Raw genomic sequence first — 22,566 nt, 5'->3', positions numbered from 1 at the left:
TCCCCTACTCCTACTCCTCCCCAACCCCCTGCCACCATGGAGTGGGGAGGGGGGCTCTGTGCAACACTGCCTGGCCTGGCCCAGCCTGGACATGGGGAGCAGCTGTCACTGAGCCACAGCCGCTGAGGAAGGCCCTGCTCTGGGTCAGCCCCTTTCAGCCCTGGCTGAGGCAGCTGGATGGCTTCGCTGGCCCATGGGGGTGGGGTCCTCCCCAGCAGCTGCAGCTCAGTGATGCGGAAGCTGAGCCCTGTCAGCGAGGGCAACCTGGCTTGGTATACACAGGTGGCAGCTGGCTGGGCACCAGGCTACATGGACCAGCTCGGAGGCATTGCGGGGGGTCATGTGTCTGCGGGGGGGCTGGGGACATGGCCAGATGCCATCCTGGCATGGCCCCATTAAGGCAAAGGGGGCAGGGAGGGGGTTAATTCCCTCCTCCGTCCATCCCTTCTGCCTCTAGGGACTGCAGCCGGGGTCTGCCAGCCCCATCCTCAGCTGCAGGAGGGGGAGGAGGGAAGAATTAACCCCCTCCCTGCCCACTTTGCCTTAACAGGACCATGCCAGGACATATCTGGCCACACCACCATCCCTGTTCAGGCTAGAGTGCAGAAGGGTGGGACTAGCCCTGCTTCCTGGAGCAGAGAGGACAGCCCAGTCCAGGGCTGCAGAGCATGCTGGGATGTTGGAGGACTCTGGTTTAACTTAAACCAGGAAGGGGTCTGGGACAGAAGTTCCATAAACCGGTTTGACCCAAATCAGTTAAATCTGATGCTACTTTAACCAGGTTTATCTTAGACCAGTTTTGACCATTTTGAAACTGGTTTATGTGCACTGAACCTATGTTCTGTTATTGGTTTAAACCAGTTTCTGATCACTTAAACTGGTTTATGTGTACCTTCTGTCCCTAGCCCAAAGGATCATGCAAATGTAACAGTTACTTCAGAACAGTTTGTACCAGTACAATGTGATAGTAATACTATTTTTTCATTTATCTATACCCTTAGAGAACATCAAAAACAGGATTTGAAACAGAAGTGTGGATTAATTATGGAGCAGCTACTAAGCAGTTCCATGATCAAAGAAATTATAAACTCAATATTTCTTTAACCTATATAATAACTAATAAAACAATTACCTGATCATAATCATCCCAGTATTTTTAAAAGCTACCAACTGTATCTAGTCTTATTCTAGAATGTTTAACATTTAGCACAGGAACCACCTCAGTTACAATGGTACAGCACAATGAGGAAGAATCTGTACTCATGGCTATAGGATAAATGAATACAGCCAATTATTATTGGATCAGTTATGAAGCCCATTATTTATGTGCTATTTAAGTAATGGTCACTAAGCAATTCATTTGTACTCTCACACGTGTCTTGAAAACTCATTTGGTTGGCTTGGTATTCCAGTGCAGATTACTGTCTGCAACCACCTAATCCTGATTTGGCTGCATTATATTTGTGTAGGCAGATGATGAATTCAGAGGGGCTCTTCTGTCTTTGCAAATAAACACATGCACCTATGGTGCTAAGTTGGCTAATGCACAGAATGTTGTGCATTATACTAGCATATAACAAAACCATTAGTCTTTTCATGGACTTCTTTATTAAGATTTCTTAAATCAGATGAATAATAAATGCTTTGGTTGTCAGTACACTATACTGCCTGTGCAAAATGAAAGCACTCCAGAGCTGCTCAGTCAAGCCAACAGCTCTTGTCCACTCTATGGCCACTGAAATCTCCACAGTCCAGTTCCTACCATCCAGCAGGGGCACTTGCATACAATGTTCTTGTGAAGCGTCTGGTGCCTTCTGGCAATAGGAAGAGATATTTTATGGAACTCTGACTTAACTGTCCTTTGTGATAGGTAGGCTGCTGGTCACATATGGACCATATTTTGGAAAGGCATAAATGGCATTTTCAGTGGACTTTTCACCTGATAGCAAGACATGCATATGGATATTTACCTGTAGTCATTTAGCAGATTATAAATCTCTGCATATATGAAAATAAATCCCAGGACACTTTGAGACATGCTTTTAAAGCCTGGCTTCTGTTTTTATGTCCATATTTGTCAAGTGTGAGTAATTGCAGGTACCGTTTGTATCATTTATATGTCTGTCTGTTTTCTCCCAGAAACTAGGTACCTAGCTGTCATAACTGAAGATGTCATGATTTGTTCCCATACATTATAGACACAAAAATCAAGAGCTTGTTGAGACAGGTCTGAAAATTACCTCCTAAAAGTAAAAAAAAAGTGCGAGACAAATGTCAGTATGGTGCACGCAGGCATCGGCAACCTCTCACTTTATGTGGTGCTATCTTGTGCTCATTAATAAAGGTTTGAGATGATTCAGGTTTGGGATGGGAAACTTCCAAGGATCACACAGGAAATAATTTAGTAGGTTATTCACATGTGGTAGTACAATGTATGAATGGTACTTTACAACCAACAAAAAACAATTCCTCTCTCTAAAAAGTCAGCACAAGGTATAGATGAATTTACAATTTTCTCCCTCATTAAATACTGGATTCTCATCCCAACACAAATTTACAGTACTATGGGTGACATAATGCCATCTTTTAAACAGGAAGTAAATCCAATGTCATAATTTACATGTAGTCATTAAAGAGCCTTTGGTAAAAATCTAGGGATTCTGATACCAAGCCTTGGTGAAAACCATCTCCACTAGCTTGATTGTTCATTTCAATGTTTCTTCCAAGTAACTCATTAAGTAACTGAATCTAATAGGTGAACTTCCCCTGAAACCCTTTAAATGCAAGATTTAGGAAAAGTCCATAACTAATGAGCTTTGAATGAAACTCTATGACTCCAGTATCTTGTGCTTGCCTCAGTACTGAAAAAAAAGGTCTGATCCTGATTATTAAGCATGAAAAATAATTTAAAATGTTTATGGATGGCAGCTTTGTAAGTAAGAAAAATATGCTACGTCTGTCTCCTCAATCCAGCTGGAACAAGGTTTGCATTTCTCTCTCTTTCTCTTTCCTTCTTTAAGAGAAATATCATTTATTATGAGTGCTGTGTCTTGCTAGGGCAGCTGTTGGCAGCAAGCTGTGAAATTAAAGTTGAGCTGGTTGTAACCAAGAGCCAAGATATAATGTGCTTTTGTTAGAGAGAAGTTTTTCTTGTGGATATGTAATCTATGCTCAGTAAATTAAAATAGTGAAGCAATCAATCTTGCTAACTCCCAGTTTAAGAAAGAATTATTGTCACGTAGATAAGACTATCGAAATGTAATTTTCAAACTAAATAGATGCAAAAAGAAACTTAGGGAGTACCGTAGCTCTTTTTGGTACCCCAACATATAAGTGATGAATGTAATGGTCACCAAAAGAAATAACCAGTACATAAGCCAGTGTTTTCTCAAAAAACAGTCTATGCACCATGCATATATATAAACAAGTCAAATTAAGAAAGTGACTGAATTAATCTAATTAACAGATTGACTAAACCCGGGGCAGGCAATTATTTTGGGTGGAGGGCCACTTAATGAGTTTTGGTGAACTGTTGAGGGCCGCGTGGGGAGCCCCACCCCCTGATGATTGTCTTGCCCCCTTGTCACCATCTTGGGACCAAAAGTCCCACCCCCTAACCCCTGACTTTTGCCACTGGAAGTCCCTTCCAAAACCAAATCATACAGTAAAAGTCAAACACCTATTACAACATATTTTAATGTTATTACAAAAAATATTTTTGCCATGATTTGTGTTTGCATGCACAGTGTATATAGAAGTGATTGCATAATAACTCTAAATAAATTCTTAGTCTTGTATATTGTGTGTGTGGGGGGGGTGTATAGTAGGGTGCAGGTGTGTGTATCTGGTGTGCAGGTGTGCGTGTATGGTATGTGTTAGGGGTGTGCGAAACGGGTTGTATTCAATTTGGATTCGGCCCAATTCGGGGGACAGTGATTTGATTAGCTGATTTGGATCACTGTCCCAACTCAATTTGGCTGAATGCAAATCTGAAGATTTGATGCTGATTTGGAGAATCAGCGATTCAGCCATAGACACAGCTTTAAATGTTTTTTCTACATACTTCGAGGTACCAGGCACAGCTCGTGAACGCTGAGATCTTGGGGCAGATGAAGCGCCCAACAGGAGCACGGGGAGGCTGCATGCTCGGCAGTGGACCCGGAAGCGAACTGGAAGTATTTCCGATTCACTTCCGGGTCTGCCACCAAGCATGCAGGGGATGCCCCCACGCCCCACTGGCTTGGAAATTAGCCCAGGTGCTCCCCCAGACCCAGGAGGCACCAGTTGCCAAGCCAGGGGGTAGGGGGGTCCCCCTGTGTGCTCCGGGTCCACTGCTGAGCACAATGGGGACCACCCCCCCATGCTCCCATGGGATGCTCCATCTGCCCCAGCATCTCAGCATTCATGAGCTGCCTGGTACCTTGAGGTATGTAGAAAAAAATATTTAAAGCTGTGTCTATGTCTGAATCATCAAATCTCTCCAAAATTAATTGGAGAGTTCCGATTCGATTCAGAGAGATTAAAAGGGTCTCCTGATTCGACTCAGATTGAGAGATTCGGCCACCGAATTGGGCTACATCTCAGCTGAATCAAATCAGTGACCGAAGCTTCGCACAGTCCTAGTATGTGTATATATGGTGTGCAGGTGTGTGTGTGTGTGTGTGTATGTGTGTGTGTGTGTGTGTGAGGGGGTCTGTGAGGGCAGGATGTGGGTGTGGCATTTGTGTGGTGTGTGGGGGGGGATGTGAGGACCTCCTGTACTTCCCCCATGGGCAGCAGCAGCAGGTGGAGGGCTCAGGGTGCAGGTGTCACCAGCCCCACGCTCCTGCCCAGCTGCAACCTCGCCCCTGCCGTTTTCCTACTTGCTGCCCAGAGCCAGCAGAAGACCAGGGAAGCCGAGCAGTTCCCTGGGGGCTGCAGGAGCAGCAGCAGCCCCAGCCAGAAGCTGTGTACTCACCGGGCTGCACCCTTCTACCTACAAGGTGGGAGTGAGGCGCAGCAGGGTATGTTTGGGGCTGTGTGTACATGTGGGCACCTTGCTCCCACGGGCCAAATGAAAGTACTTGGCAGGCCAGATCTGACCCACGTGTCATATTTTGCCCTCCCCTGGACTAAACCATAGCAAATGAGACGATGATTTGTTATACATTCTGTGTAATTGTTTGGGAAGACAACAGTCTTATTTAGCTAGGAGGACTCATTTACCTATTGGTAAGGTGACCGTATTATTTTAAGGAAATCCAGGCACTGCCCACTCTTCCCTCTCCCTCCAAGTCAGTGGTGCTGCTGCAAGCAGAGGCAGAGGCAGGCAGGCATTGCCCGCCTCCCTGCCGAACCATGCTGCTCTGCCTCCCCGCTGGACTGCGCCCCACATCCCTGTGATTCTGGGACTTGTTTTAATTTTCACCAACTGGCCAGGACCAACCTATGAAGTCTGGGACTGTCCCAGCCAAACCAGGACATGTAGTCGTCCTACCTATTGCGCATACCAATCAGAATACAGGGTAGGTCAAAGCTCTACCAGGTTGAAGCTAATGTTAAAATTATAGCTTTGATGCAAGTAAAGATGGCTTATCCAAATTACTGTACTGGTTTGTCAACAGTCACTCTCCCCAAACATAGGATTACGATGACACATTCCAGTATAGTTAAAGTTGTCAGAGCTCGCTTGGTTGTATAATTAAATACTTGGGTGGATAACCAAATACTGAGTCCTGTGCACTGCCACACACACAACACAAGCCTTCTGCTGGCTTTTGAAATAAATGCAAGAATCCTTAGATAAAGGCATCCCTCTTCTGAGGATCAGGAAATGAAACCAAACCCAAGAGGTTGATGCTTTTGCAGGATGTTGTCATGACTTTTTTCATTCAGCATCAGGAAGCTAGTACATAGAAGAGATTACTCAGTGGTATCAAAGGCCTCAGTGTTTAATGCAAGAGAACTTGTCAACTGGCTAGGGGTTACTCGCTTGTAGATGTCTAATCTCTGATGTTGCGGATTATTGGGTTCCTACCGCTTTGCGCCCAAGTGAAAGGAAGGAAGAAGCACAGGTCTTTCTGCTGGAGACGGTGGCACTGCATAACTATCCACCATTGCAGGCAAACACACCAGAACCAAATAGCTCAGCTCTGCAGCAAACGCTTCCTTTTCTTCAGTTATTTTAAAAAGACAGTGACCTGACTGGTTACTCCCTGCTGAAACTTTTCTTAGAAGTTTCTTGGCAAACGTCTCATCATCAGCTTCACTAATGAGATCAGACTGGATAATTTTTATACAAATAATCTCCTGATTCTAGTAACTTTGGACTCAAAGATTTCACAGATCCAAAAGTATACTTAAATGAGCAGGTCCATTGAAACTGTGGAATCTCTGAGAACATAGGTTAATTACAGGCATTATTCTCAACCATCCTAAATAATCACAGTTCAAAAGTAACATAAAAATCCAAGCCTAGCAAGAAGTTGCAACTGAAATCACAGGACTACAGCAATCAGATGTTCATTCAACCGTTATGTAAAAAGGGACTGATACTTATAACTTCCCATTATATTTTGGCACTCAGCAGCCCAACTTTGAATAACATTTCCTGACATGAATTTGGAGAGAAACAGTGCACCTTAACCTAATCAAAATAAAAAGTCTTTTCTCCTAAAAATCAAAATATCAGGGTTCAATTATTATATGCACGCCTATCCTCTAGACTAAAATACTTGCTTGTGCTACAGGTTAGACATAAACCTTTATTGACAGTACTTGTAAGGTGTTTTGAGATCTTTGAGCTAAAACAGCATTTGGAAGTGTAGATGTTACCTTTATTATAAGATTTGCAGGATCACATTTATGCGATTTGCAAGATAAAATGTTCACACTTGGCAGCTAAGCCCTAATTACTTTTTGGTGTGAGCAGCTATCTAACTTGTATGCACAATTGAAGGCAAATAAGGGGGAAGGGAATTTGAAAATGTCTCCTATAGGCTAAGTCCCAGCTATTTTCCTCCTTGTTCATTTTTTATTTGTGGACCTCATTCTGAACTACAGTTCTCTAGGTCTCTAGTGTGTGATCTATTTTATGTAACAACTTGGGAGTCTGTAAGAAATTTGATATAATTCAGAGCCTGATGTGTAGGGACTTGTTAAGGCCCAGAGTACACTAACTTTTAAGAATGTGCACTTGAATGTTACATAAAGTCCTACAGTTCTGGTGGTAGCAGAAAAACCATTACTTAATATTCGTCATATGCCCCATCTTCCAGCAGTTGTTCTTATACATCAAAGAAGTCCCAAAAACCCTTTTTAAGTGAAGACATTATCTGTTTGAGGAAGCCCAAAGGGAGTTCTGTAGACACACTGTATCTTGGTAATGGAAAGGGCTGTATTTCCTCTCATAGTCATTTCACTGGCTACAAGAGTGGCCTCAGGAGACTGGGCTCTGGACCAGCTTCTGCAATACGAGATGCTGGGCAAAAGGGGGAAGAGTGCACGTGTCATGTAGGAGCAGATGTCAACGTCAGCCTTGGACCAGACAGAGAAACACTGACGTGGTGCTAATACTATCTTATCAGCGTGCTTAGAGACAACTTCTTGGACAACTCATGAAAACATTCTTGCCTGTCTGTAGAGTGGCAGATGATGATCATTTGTAGGAAATTTGGCTTGTCAGGGTTACATTTCTTGCAGATGCTTTTAGATTATTGCTTTTACATAACCAAGAGGAGGGTACATAGATGACCATTTGAGGAAAGAGGAGAAGCCCAATTATGTTAACTTGTCGGTAGAGCACCAGACTAGTGTTGCTAGTAGATGCCATAAAATCCAAATTACCTATACTTTCCACTATCGTCAGCTGCCATCAAATTCTTGATAAGACATCAAGCCTGTTCCAGCTCTTACAAATAGCGTTCTTTTCTCTCCACATTTCACATGTACAGTGCCTTGACAATCATACTCCCTTTGCAAAGCAAATCAGAATGGAGTGTGTCAGGCACAATTCTACACGCATGTTTCTACCTACCTTAAAAGTCGTAAAAAGTCCAGTTCCTGGAGACTAACCCAGACTATGCAGGATTATGTACTGCATCTTTCCTATTTCTACATTCTACACAGTACTGGTTGAAAAACTGAAGGTTTACTGGAAGGAGGGGATCTAGTTCTTGCAATGTTTTATTCCGCGTACTTAGATTGATCACAAGAGAAAAAAATAATAATTCAAGTAACCCTACAATTCTCTCACCAATGAGACTTCATGCATCATGGAAACAAGGTGAGAGAGGGGAGAAAAAAAGCCAGGCCAGGTCATCATCACAAAGCACATATAAACATTTCTGTAAGGCAGCATGTCTTAATAAAAATAACCAAGACTGACTGATGTTAAGGGCTGAGGCATCTAAATATTCACTCACAACTTTACATGCATGATCAAGGGGACAAGCTGAGGGATAAAATAACAAAAGAAACAGAGAGCTTTTGATGGGTACAAATGAATTCAAGTCAGCAGGGTCTGATGAACTTCATCCCAGGGTACTGAAGGAATTTTCAGAGGAAATCTTGGAGCCTTTCACAATAACTTATATAGTGGGAGATGGGCAAGGTACTAGAAGACTGGCAAAGGGTGAACATAGTGCCCCTTTTTTGAAAAAAGGGCAACAAGGAGGACCCAGGGAACTATAGGCTGGTTAGCTTTACCTTGATACCTGGAAAGTTACCAGAGCATATCACAAGGAAGTCCATTTGCAAGTATCTGGAGAAGGAAAGGCTGATCATAAGCAGCCAGCATGGATTTACTATGAACAAATTGTGCCAAACAAATTGATCTCCTCCTTTAAAAAAAATAACTAGCTGTGTGGATGAAGGGAATATTGTAGATATACTATATCTGGATTTCAGCAAGGTTTTTGACAAAGTCCCACATGATGTCCTCATAACCAAATTGGAGAAACCTGGGATAGGCAACTGGCTCAATAGTTGGAAGCAAAGGGTAATTATAAATGCATCCATGTAAGAATGGCTGAAGGTTTCACGCAGTCCCACTGAGGTCTGTCTTGGGCCCAGTATTGTTCAACATGTTTATTAATGATACGGATGCTGGAAAACAGAATCTCTTGAGCAAATTTGCAGATGACCAAAAAATCAGGAAAGACTGCAAATACAATGAAGGATAGAAGTGTAATTCAGAAGGATCTTGACAGATTGGACAGTTGGGCTGGAGCCAACAGGATGAAGTTCACTGCTGACAAATGCAAGGTGCTACACCTAATGGAAAATAATCAAACACACAGATATAAGATGGGTGACACCTGGCTGAATGGCAGCACTACAGAAGAGGGTCTAGGGGTCTTCATGGATCACAGACACAATATGAGTCTGCAGTGTGATACAGATGCACAAAAGGTAAATGTGGTTTTGGGCTGAATCAGTAGAACCATTAGATGCAACACACAAGAGGTTATAGTGCCTCTTTTTTCAACACTGATTAAGCCTCATTTCAAGTACCATGTACTATTTTGGGCTCCATATTTTAAAAAAGGACATGGAGAAGTTAGAGAGAGTCCAAGTAGGCAACAAAAACAATGAAGGACCTGGACCAGTGGCTTGAAGTTGCAGCAAAATGAGTTTAGATTGGATATCAGGAAAGCAATTCTTTACTGTTAGAACAGTGAGGCAGTGGAATAGACTGACGAGGGAAGCTGTGGCATCTCCATCAGTGGAGGTGTTCAAGATGAAGTTGGATCAGCATAGGTCAGGGATGAACTTGGAGTAGCTAGGCCTATGCTATATTATGGGTATGTCCTTTGCTCCTGGGCTTTGCTGGTTGCCAGATGGGGCCAGGAAGGATTTCGCCCCCCACTCCCCGCCCATTGCTACATGTCATAGGAGTTGGGTTTTGGGGGTTTTTTTTGCCTTCCTCAGAAGCATTAAGTGTTGGCTGAAGCCAAGGCTAGGGATTTTGATTGGAGTGGGCCAGATCTCCTGCTAGGACTAAAACCCAGAGGTTCTTGGCTAAAAAGTCATGCCCTTCTGCTCAGGGTCAAACCGATCACTACATTTGGGGTCAGGAAGGAATGTTACCCCGTGGTCAAATTGGTATGGACTGTGGAGGGTTTTGACTTCCTTTGTAACAAAGGGCATCCCTTCCTTGGCGCTCTCAAGTGTATTTTCATAACCCTTGCAGAAACAGGGCATTGGCCACCATTGTCCACCTGCTTACCTTGTGTAGCTTTAGCAGCAGGATAGGAAAATGTGTGTGGAATGGTTTGGATATGATCCTGCCTCAGGCAGAGGGTTAGACTAGATTACCTCTAGAGGTCCCATCCAGCCCCACTTTTCTATGGTTTTATGATTCTATCATCTGTGCTTATAAGACACTTGAAAAGCATTTGGCATAAACTCAGAGAGTTCTGAGAAAGGGGTCTAATTAACATTTCAGAGATGAGGAGCTGCTCTTCATTATCAGGCATATCTTCTGTTTCAGATAGGATGCAAACAAAAAAAGTAATGAAAATAACTTTCATAGCTTCCCCCTTTTTTGTTTGCTTCTTAAAATTCTTTGAAACAGCAGCTATTCCCATGATAAAGGGTGTGCTATCCCTCCAAATTGTATAATCTGATATGAATTAACAAACTGCTGATTTTCTGTATAAAATTTATTTTTCCTTGGTGTCCTCACTGAAGAATTTATTAGAATTTCAGGAGGAAAACATGGCAAAAAATAATCACTTCCTTTCCAAAGACTTGCTTTTCATGGAACATAAAGTTCTTCCCCTCCCACAAATAACCACTGAATGCATTACATTAAGTCTACTGTCTCTAATGAGAAGCCAAGGACAGCATTAAATATGCTAGGGTACACTCTACACCAAAGTTTTAAAACTTTCAGTAATTCATTATTGTATTTTAGGGTTGTTGGCTGTAGCCGTGTTGAAGGACATAGGCAGACAAGGTTCTTTGGGTGGATGTGATATCTTTTATTAGACCAACTAAATGGTTGGAAAAATTGTTCTTTGCAAGCTTTTGGGCACAGACACCTTTCTTCAGGCATAAGGAGAGTCTGTTGGTGTTTGTGTGCTCCCACTCCTTCATATCCTAAAATACAATAATGTATTACTGAAAGTTTTGCTAAGGAGGAAGAGAGAGTTAAGTCTCCATCCCATTTTTTCTTAATGCTGTGATAATCTCAGGTTGCTCATTCTGATTCTTCACTTGTGCTTTCCTGAAAATTATACTCCTGGAAGGAGTGGAGAGCAACCAATCCTTTGGTGTTGCAGGAGAGCAAAATAAAGGTGTTGGGTAAGCAAAGCATTTAGAGCTATTCCAACATTCAAAAGCTCAACTACAGGCAATCCCCGCTTAGTGCTCTTAATTCGTTTCTGAAAAACCAAGTGTTTGACAACCCAAGATGGCAACCACAGTTGTTTTTAATGACCCAAAATGGCGACTGTGAGCATTATAACAAAACTCACTGAGCACTAAGTGAAATCAGGTATCAATTTCAAACGAGCATTATAGCAAAATAGCCCCAAGTGAAACAGCATTAAGCAAGGGTTGCCTGTATATTAAACAGCAGAATTGGCCAAAACACACGTCTGGTCTATGATGCAGGTATGATCTTATCTCAGTTGTCAGGATTTGGGCTATCAGTAGGTGCAAGTACATCTTCTAGCTCAGCGGTAGGCCAGACTGGGCCCACAGCGAACTCCATTTCCCAGCAGCCCCTGCCCACATCACTACAGCTGGTTTCCATCAAGACCTTAGGAGCAGTGACGCCATGACAGTGCGGGGCCAGGGTTTACAGGGCACTCAGCTGGGCGGGGAGTTGCTCTGGGGCTGGGATCTTGCAGCAGTAACAGCATGGCCTGGAGCCAGGGCAGAGCTGCACGCCCCTGCCCAGAGCATGCAGGCAGCAGATTGTGGCCCTGCCCCAGGTCCGGACCACGCTGTCACCACTACAAGATCCCAGCCCCAGAGCAGCTCCCCACCCAGCCAGTGCTGCTGGGGTCAGTCTCCATGGAAACCCTGGTCCCATGCTATCACAGCGCTGCTGCTTCTGGGGTCTCCACAGAAACTGGCTGCAGTGACGCGAGCAGGGGCTGCTGGGAAATGGAGTCCATCCACTGGCTGGATCCATCATTTTGCCCACCCCTGTTCTAACTGCATTTTTTTATTTGAACCACAACAAACATTCCAACCCTTGTTCACAGCGAGGGCTGGCGTTTAAAAGTCTTTAGCTGTTAGAGACACCGATGCATGTTTTCCACATAAACCTGGACTCTCCCGAATGCAGCACATGCAGCGTTGAGGGGGCTTAGCGTGCATCTGGGTACTAATGCTCACAGAACTCTTTCTGGAGCGGTGTTAGGTGCCTCGATTCCTAGCACATCCTAATTTGTTTCATTCAGAACTCTGCAGACAGAATACTTCTCCTGACATTTTGCTCTTGACCAGTATTTTAGAACCTTTCTTCATGTAAGTTATATTGCTTTTAGGCTCTTTACTTTCCTCCTGTTGGCAGCTATGCAACGGAAGTCGTACTCCATCTTTCTCTATAAGCTTCTCTTGGAATGAACACCCCTACATTTGTTACAAAGCAACCCATGTGGATTGATGACAAATTTGTCACTAACTGAAGAATTTTCTCCTTTCATTCCATACCAGGTGGAAGACATTAATACTGTTAGAGTGCCTCATTCTCAGCTAGAATAAGCTGCCACACGGTGTTCTTTTTAAAGTGACAAACTTTACCATCTCCAAAAAGGCCACACAAAAGCCACAGTTATATAGTTGTATAACTGTAGGATTAAAGGTCTTATAGATTTGATCAAGGACAACACTTCAATGAATGTACATCCTACATTTTATCGTTACTTTTTTTTTTTTTTTTTAATTATCTGGAAAAAAAATTGTATTGCAAAATAAATACTGTCAGCATTGGAAGAGGAAATCATATTGCAATCTGGAAAAAAAACCTGTATTCACCATGGTTTTTCTAACTTTTATATAATTGAAAAGTTAACAGAAAATGGGTTTTCCACTCTTTATCCTAGCAGCTTACTAGTGCCTACATACAACATCACTTTGTGTACAGTCAGTGTAATTTTTCTGTGTTGCCTGTACAGAGAAATAGTCAGTCATTTTGTTTCCCCTAGAACTGGAGCAGGGAACAGGGAGATGGGGAGGAGGGGGAATCCAACAATTTATAACATTGTATGGTCAAGTCCTAGTCCCAGTGAAGTAAATAGAAGTGGTCACAACATACTATTTTTCTGACAAAGTACCTAAAACGATACTTTTCAAGTTTGCATTCTTAATTTCAATTTATATATGTAATTTTAGTTGTGCTTGCCATTTCCGATGCATTCAAAACCTTCCACAGAATGTGTTTAATTTAAAATGTTGACTTACTGCAGCATTTCAAATATGATAATGGTTAAAATATCAATTATTCCCCTTTCTTCAGTTGTAATAGACAGAGAGGTTAAATGGTTCTCAGGACAATTGAAGAAACTAGTGTTAGAACCAAGATGAGAATTGAGCTTCTGCCTTTCTGATTCAAACTAGCGTATATAAACATCTCACTTATTTATGGTTCACTTACCTAGGAAAAGATGTGTAGCTGAAATACATTTTAACTGAAAAGATGTCAAACTGAGGCAGTGAACACCAGTGGCACATCTCACAAAAGTGACATATTAGCACCATTTACCCTCACTGAATTCCAGTTCAAATAATTACATGCTATGTATGCTATCTTCAAATAGTCAAAGTTGGAAATTATATTATTTTACTTCCTGTCCTAAACTAGTGTGCCATATTTCTACGTGCTGTTAAATGATTGTTGCATTCCAACGCCCATTTAACAGCTGGTATGACTAAACTGCAGTCCGGTTGAAGCAATCCTAATCGTATCAACTTTGTAAAAAGCATAATATGCTTAAGACTGAAACAGTGATGATACTACTCAGTGCTGCTAAAATAAGTTCTATAAATGGATTCAATTTTGAACCCAATATATTGGGGTATAACTTGCTTTTAAATAAAAACAAATCTGCTTTCATTCTAGACTTTGCTAGACTGTATATTTTGAATGAAATATTTTACAAACAAATCAGTTTGTTCTAATAGGTACTGTCTGCTCATCCCTTCCATTCGACCCTAGACAACAATCAAAGTACATTTGAGTACTTTCATGATTACCCTTCATTAAACAAAGAAAAAGAATTCAGATAGAACCTAGAAACAACAGGCCGTAGTGCCTTCTGATGGTTTTCTGTAACTGCAACCAACATTTAAAGCTTTGCAGATACCAAACTGGGTTAATTGTTTCAAAAAACAGACGGCAAATACTTGGCACAAAGACCATATGTTGTTTAGACTGTAAACATTTTAGGGCAGAGAACATCTCTTATCCTGTTTTGTGAAGGGCTGCCTACACTCATAGGACTGCAAATGATTAAGTTCTTTGCTCTACTTCTTGAACTGGCCCTTTATTCTATTTATGCAATAGACTACAAAGGCTCCTACAATCTAGTAAGAGTTTTTATCATTTTTAAAAATAAATTAAAAGAAAAATGGATACCCCTACAAAGCCGCACAACCAGCTCTACACACCCAGAGGATTAAGTCACAAGCTTGACTGCTCTCTCTAACTCACTACTGTGAGTTAAAGCACTATAGGGACTTTATCAGTGTCTGCGATTACATTCAGCATCACCATAGGGTCTATGGTAGTTTTATGTGAAAAAGGCCAAGAGTAGGTAAGGATGTCCTGTTAATCCTGTACCAGCTCTCAATTTGCAGGCTTCTGTTCTTTTGTGTCAAGTGAGCTTTATGGGATTGTGCACACATGCTTTTCTATGCATAGTGCATACTGATGACAGTCCCTACTTTTACTTGCCTTGTAATTCTGGATGCATAAAATTGAAGTGAACAGGAGCTGTGTCTATACCAAGTACAAAATGTTTGAGAGTACTCTGAAAGAGGCCTGATCTGGTCATATTGAAATGAACTGACAAAAGTTCTCATGGACAGCAGTGGAACAGGATCAGGCCCAAACATGCTAAATCTGTCCCAAATTAGACATGATGGAAGACAGCATATATAAATGCTTTCTGTGTTTTGCCCCAAGTGTCAGCAATGACTTCCATCCTTACCTTAATTCAATGCCTCTGAGCATTTAAAATATAAATCAAGGTAGAGATAGTATGAAGTTGTGGACTAGCAGAGCATTTACAAAAAATATACACACACACAGAGCGTCAGAACCAAGCTATTTACAGAATTCACGCAGAATTGAAAGCTCCCAAAAGGGGGGGAGGGGATTGGGGGGAAGAGCATTTCAGACAACTCTGAAGAAGACATTTCTCTTTTCATTTGTAAATCATTTTCATTTAAAAGCTTGATAGCTGGATCCAATTTTTAAAAGGGTAAAAATAAAAAAAGTCACCTCAAAAGAAAAACATTTCATTTCCTATCAAAGTTTGTATTCAACGTTAAACACAATTTCTTCATTTTTTTGTTTTAATCACTGAAGCAAAAAAATAAATAAATACATAAATAAATTATTCACACAGTCCTACTTCAGTTACATAGACATTTATAGAATAGTTTAGATCACGTTCAGTAGGTATGTTAAGATTTTTTTTCAAAGAACGGCAGCAGCCAAAATCTTACAGATTGAATTCAGCGAAGATAGTTGTGGCAGAAATGGAGGTCATACAATTGGATACACAGTTCTACTCGGTTCTGAATTTAAATCTATTACAAAATACTTGAGGGGAAATGTAAGAGACCAAAGAAATGGGTTACATCAAAGTGCTGTTCAGAAAAGAATTTTCCAAAAGGAGTTTTGCAGCCCTGCACAAACAACTGATGGGTGGTGGGTTTTGGGGTGGTGCAAAGACTACGATGTAAACAGAGGCTCCCAAGCTGCTTTGCTTACTTAAACTAAAAATGACATTTTTCCAAATTCCTGCTCCATTTTCCCCTCGTTGGTTCTGTTTCTTGTGGGTGCCTGAGTAATCCTAGAGGCATTTTCAGTTTTAAAGGCATGTGCTGAGTTTTAAGAAATTCTCCTCACCTCCCCTTGCCTTTGTTTAGCATATAATGCTTTCCTACTCTGGTTAATTTTTCGGTGGAGTCTGGCCTCTCCAAGAAGCAGGGGAAAGTATGAAGCATACTCCAACATATCGGATTCAACCAGTAATAACTTCATTTCCATTCTCCAGTCACTGGGCTGTTCTTCAACTTCTCAAAACAAGGAGGGTCAGATTTTTTTACAAATCATGACTACAAGTCAAAGTCTACAACCACATGCCAATTAGTATAAATTCATCTATTCCCTTACAAGTATATGTAGGACTAAAAGCGGATAAGCAATCCTCCTTAGGTGCTCTAATTCTATAGGCTTATAAAAGTGTTCAGACTGGGGAAGTTGAGACCAGTTTTGGAGGAACCTTCATGCAAATAGTTGAATCTTGTCTACAGAATGACTTTGCTCCAAGCCAATTTTTCCTATAAACCTATATATTTTGATGCAATGAAGCAATTAAAAAAAAAAAAAAAATCACTCTATTGCAGTGCTAACTGGAATTTCAGCAAAGCCAAGTTCAGACTCTACCATACATCAGTTTCCTTCCCTAGGGGGAAAAATAATGACACCGAAAGCTTAGAAACTATTTCAATTGTATTTCAGACTGTGCTTGCACAGGAAAATAGAACCTGAAGAAATCCCAGGTTTGTAATCAAGTATTTCAAGTGTCAATTTCCTTACGAGCAAATCTAAACAGGATAATATCTAGGCACGAACTCTTTATCAGGAAGGAAATTTTTGACATTTCAAAAATAAAATCCAATCGATTCCAACCAGTTTCTAGCCATATTGTTGTAGAAGTCTCACCTGCTTTTAGAATCCTAACGCTGAAACCATATCCAAGGCTTTCCCTGCCATGAACTCCATTTTCAGCCTTTGTACTCAGCCTGGCCTTAGGAAAAGAGTCTCAAACAACAAAATACCCCACACCCCAACAAAACACACACTCCACTTCTACTGAAAACGTCAGTCAACAATCGGGCACAAACTTCACAATGCCTGAGGTCATTCCCTGCAAGTAATTAGGGTTTGTGGGCGAGTTTTGCTGGTGGTTTTAACCTTGGTTTCTGTGATCACAGTTATGCATTTACAGCATATGATCTAACACACTTAGGTTTAACTACTTCATTCTTTTGACATTTTTTCCAAATTATAAAAGGATTCCTGGTGTTTTCACTGCTTTGGTAAAGAAATAAAATTGCTGTCCTCATAATTTTTTAAAGATACAGAACACAGTAAGTACTTGTTGAAAGTAAATCAAATAAAGCCACACACTGAAACCCAACACACGTTATATATAAAACACGGCAGTTATTTTTGTCCTGCTCTTCATCCACCTGAATCCATCCTTCATATTTGTAGAGGAAAAAACCCTATTATTCATATTTCAGTGATTGTCTAAAAAGTTAAGACTTTAAAAAAGTAGGTTTGAACATCAGGCTCTTAATAACTGCTGATTTTTTAAAGAACTCTAAATTCAGACTTCTACTTTTTCTGAATCACTCTTGTACTGTGCACTCCGTCATCCTCAAAACACTTTCCACATTGGGTGCAATTCTGTAGCCCTGGGGCAAAACTTCCATTAAAGTCAAAACATTTTAATCTTAATAAGAATTGCAGAATGCATATTTATTATTCAGTGTTCAGTGTAGTAGAAAGTATCGACAACCACAATCTAATACAGTTCCTTCCATAACAATATTTGTTAATTGCCAAAAAACGTAACTTCTACCAGTTTCAGAAGTACTGGATTATGCTGAACATACCAGAAAAGATAAGTCTATAAGAAGAACCAAATTCTCTTTTCAACACATGTACTTCAGTTACATTTTAATATTATAATTTTGTGTTTCCTCAGACCAAATGAAATCTTGGTTGCCAACAGGCACTCTTAAGATGTCTTCTGCTATGAAAAAATAAAATGAAAATAAATCAGTCCTTAGACTGCAATGTACTCCTCAATGTATTTAATGTTTTCCATTGTAGTTCACTAGTTATTTATCCTTGCTTATTAAGAAATATGTCATTTAGTTTTGAATTTATATTGAATTAGAGCTAGAAAAAGAACAGAAAAGATCACTTTCCTCCAAGGTTAAAAAAATAAATAAAATAAAGGTAAGGATATTAAATACCTACTTATAAAAGCACTGGAAACTATAGATTCTAAGGAGCCCTTCATTATGGTATGCATCTTGCTATTTAGTGTGTGTGCATGTGTGTGTTCACATATGTATGTGTGTTTTAGTTTGTATATTCATATAAATATCAATATTTTCTGTTTTAAGGAGTCACCCTTTCACGTTCAGTATTATTTTATAAAAATATTTATACATTTGTGTGCTGAGTTTGACCAATTAAGTAAATATCACAAATTTGGATCATACTTTCAATGCACCACAAATATGCCTGGCAAATAATGAATAGGAGGAGGTCTTTTTTTCTTTTCCAAACTAAATCTCTTCTTTTGTATGAACTGCTGAGTGTTAAAATCAGGTACGCTCATTTTAAATAGAAGATTGTCTACCAGTTGTTTGAGTAACCATAAAATGTGCGATGCTACAACCAACTATGTGGACCCATATCTTCTTATTTACCCTTACTGCCCTGACTTAGAGGTAAAGGCAATGTCCCAGTTGCCATAACCAGGTGTAATAGGGCTAGGTAGAGCCATTAACTCTGTATGTGTTCATTCTCTTTTTCTTACCCATTTTTCCTTAATCATACTCTGACTAAATAAGTAACCTATAAAACAGAAATAAACGCAGCTTCACGTTCCATACACAAGCTTTCCTAGAAAGCCAGAAGCCTGCTTCAGATATCCTGGTAAAACGGTATGGAAGAGTCAAGTGAAGATATTGCCTATATTTCACAACAAACAATCTCTAATGACCTCCGGCATCCCCCATAATCTATTAAGCAGAAATTATTCCTTCTCTGGTAATGAACCATGCACCATGTTAAATAAACTAGTACTAGGAAATAAGCAATTACATACCGGTAGTTTACATGGGAAGGATTATCCTGTATAATTTTCTCTCCTTTTAATGCACACACGTAAACCATCTATCTTTAAATAAAGCGCAATGATATAACTAAATCCAGAACATACAGAGGGTGTACAGTGCGTGCAATACATCACACACACACACACACACACACACAGAGTACAGCATAAAAAAACCCCAAGAAGGATGCAGCATGTGACAACAGCTGGAACTAGCTGTGCAGTGACCGATGTTTCGGATCAGATTCTCTTTTCACACTGCTATTAATACCAGTGTTCCTTCAGTGGAGTTACCCCTGGTTAACAGCAGCCTGCTCAAGAGAAGAGAGTAAGGTCCCTCTTATCTGTTTTAAGTCTCATCACCACACATTAACAATCTTTTTGCAAAAAAAGAAGTAAGTAGAACTGCACAATCTTGCTTGATTTTTTTCTTCCAGTTCTAACAAAACTATAGAAACATAAGACCTTCATAAGGGGCTCTTAGCCCCCAGTGACATTTTGTCATCACCAAGATGTAGTTGCAGCTATGTGCTACCTAATTGAGGGGTTTATCCTCACCTGATTAAAACAGACTGTTTGTTAAACACCATTACCCCAGTTAAGATCTCTAAATAAAGATGAGGTATTGTTTTACCTGAGTTAGGTTGCCACCACCAATTGTTTTCTAATTGGACCTTTCAAGCCACTAAATGTAACAAACAAAACACAGCTGACCAGGATGGTCTTTCTGTCATTGTGGAGGGAGAGGGGGAGAAAATGAGATTTCTTTTCTATTAAGTGTTCCCAGTTTGCTCACCTCCAAATCCTTTTCTTACTGGAGACAACATTGTGTAAAGAGGTTTGTTTGACTTATTTTTTTAAGGACAGCACTACGCTTAATAAGCCAAATACTGAAAATGTATTTAAACACTATATTATTTTACATGTGCTAGTTCCATTATTCCAAGTCTTTAGATATTTAATGGTTTATTCTGCCTTTACTTTTTCCTTCCTCTTTATGTTCTTATGGTACGATGTAGCAAGATGTATCGGACTGGCAGACATGAGCCTGATATCCTATATTTATTCATATAAATAGGCAAACAATAACACAGGTTTTCCCTACCCATGCCAAATGCCTCCATGACCTACAGGGTACATTTATTTATGATCATCATATAAAATATTTCTTTGATTAGGTTGTACAGTCTATGAAGAGTTAAATTCAATTGAAAATTCAGATTTAACAGTCAAAATTAATTCCAAAATAGTTTCTTGGTATTCTGAAAACATCTTTATTTTCATATAACTTTAAAAGCATTTTTCCACTGCAGCAAAAATCCTAACAGTCATTTCCACATATTAAGTACAACAGCCTGTGAATTTATTGCAGAAGGAGTTTACGGCAAAGATTAATTAGTCTTCAACACTGTTCTAGTTGGATAGTCCGGCTGAAGACACGTTAAAAACATCTAGCTATTGCACATTTTGGGAGAGAAAAAATTAATCTTATTGAGAAGAATTAAAAATGATATCAGAATAAATCTGTACTACAGCATTGTCAGAAATAGTAGTTAAAATGACAGCAGAAAATGATGGAATTTTATTTAATGGACTTGCAGTTTAATGCGCGTGTGGTGCAAGCACATAGAAACACACATCAACGGAGCCTACAAGCACGTACCCCGCTCACGTTTTTTGAGCACAAATAGTCTCACTGATTTTATTATGAATACTCACGTACATAAAACATATGTATAAGTGTTGCAGGACTGATTGCTATATAGAAAGCTATTTAATCTTTAGAAGAATCTAAAGTACCACTCACTGTGTTATTTAAACACTATGCAGTGGCTCTGAGCATAACCTAAATGACAATATTTTCACAACATTCCTCATTCCTAGTATGTGTATCTAGGTTTAACTTGTCTGCATAATAAAGATGCATTTGCACACATACTGTAGCTGCACACAGATTCTTACTGATAATTCCCCCTCCAACAAAAACATTTTTATTCCTCCCGAATGAATCCCTCATAAAAAAATTTAAGATTGTAAAGTTTGTGAAATATTTTAAACAGCAGCCCGTTTGGAGCATTTCAACCATATGATGTTGTTGTGATTAGTGAGTCATGGGGATCAAGTCTAACTGCAGTATTTTAAAACAAAATATGCAGGGAGAAAAATAAAAACAAATGGAAAAACTAAAGCTGAAAATGCCACCTGTTGTTATTCAGTCATAAGTATATTTTGATTCGTGTGATTTTTACTTGACAGTTTGATTTAATTAATGTTATGGCTCGAGACGAAATCATTAAGTTAAGTAATTTTTTGCAGGGGTGCCTACTTTTGCTTTCTGCAGAGATACTAGTTAAGTAAAAATAATTACTAACATTATTTGTGGTAACAATCATTTCACATGAATTTTAAAGGTGAATTTAAAAGATATTTAAATATATTGAATCCTATTACAATCATTACTATTAAGACAGCTGTACTGAAAGTCACTCATAGTCACACACAACATCATCTGAGGGCAGCATCATGCTGTCACTTTTAAGCACGAATGAAAGCTAATAGTGTTGTATTTAAAAAAAAACAAAACCACAATAGTGCCACAGGGCCTGAAGGAAGGAAGAAGTAATCTTTTCTGTGTTTTTGAAATCTAATTAGAAAAATAAAGGAAAACTAACAGCTTGAAAAGAATTCAGAGAAGCTAGTTTGGAAATAAACCAAACATCTTTCTGGGATCCCCGTGCAGGAATAGATCTGAGTTACAGTATTCAATACATCTGGAGAAAAAAGGATAAGAAAGCCCTCCACGTACAGCATTCCAGGGGAGGAAATCTCTCAGTAAACTAGCAAACTCCATTAGGAGGATTAAACAATAAACCATTCCTGCCAGTTACATTAACTGCATTAAGGGATATGCACGCGCCTGGTACTCTACTGAACAAAACGCTTGTTGCTAAACGTGATGTAGACCAAAAAACAGGTTTCAGGTTAACCATATGCATTTTAACAACTAAAATTTCACCCAGGAGAAATGTATCATTCAGTCAACAGATTAAGTTTGAAACACAGCAGTTGCACACCGGCAATAATTTCCTTTGGAGGCCACTGGCTCTCACTCCAACTTAATTTAACACTCAAAAACTTTATTTAAAGTGTGTAAATCACACTCCAAAGCTTTCCCGGCTGAACAACTGCGGACAGAGGCTTGCCTACGAACTCCTCCGCCTGGCGCTCGGGCTGCGGGGACTAGCGCAGGGCTGGGCGGGATGGAGACGGGTTAAAAGCCCGGCTCGCCGGTTTAGACGGGAACTCGGTAAATCAACGGGAGGAGGTTTAAAGCCGAGTTGGGTTTTGGTAAGCTTCGGGGAAGAAGCAGCCCCGTGTCTTCCATCGGCCACCGCCAGGTTGTGGTCCCCGGAGTTTTCTCCAGGTCCAAGCCCAAGGGGCCCTGTCCAGCCGCTCCGGGCAGCCCTGGCGGGAGCTC

The 22,566-nt window shown here is 40.3% G+C and overlaps 1 protein-coding gene across 1 annotated transcript in view; it reads right to left on the bottom strand.

Annotated features, from left to right (window-relative positions):
* EYA2 (EYA transcriptional coactivator and phosphatase 2) overlaps positions 1-22,566 on the bottom strand; it is a 149,065-nt gene that overhangs the window by 125,406 nt on the left and 1,093 nt on the right. The window lies entirely within an intron of this gene.

This window comes from Alligator sinensis, unplaced genomic scaffold (genome assembly GCF_000455745.1).
Source record: "Alligator sinensis unplaced genomic scaffold, ASM45574v1 scaffold76_1, whole genome shotgun sequence".
NCBI classification, from domain to species: domain Eukaryota; kingdom Metazoa; phylum Chordata; order Crocodylia; family Alligatoridae; genus Alligator; species Alligator sinensis.
This window is presented reverse-complemented; position numbering and strand designations above follow the sequence as displayed.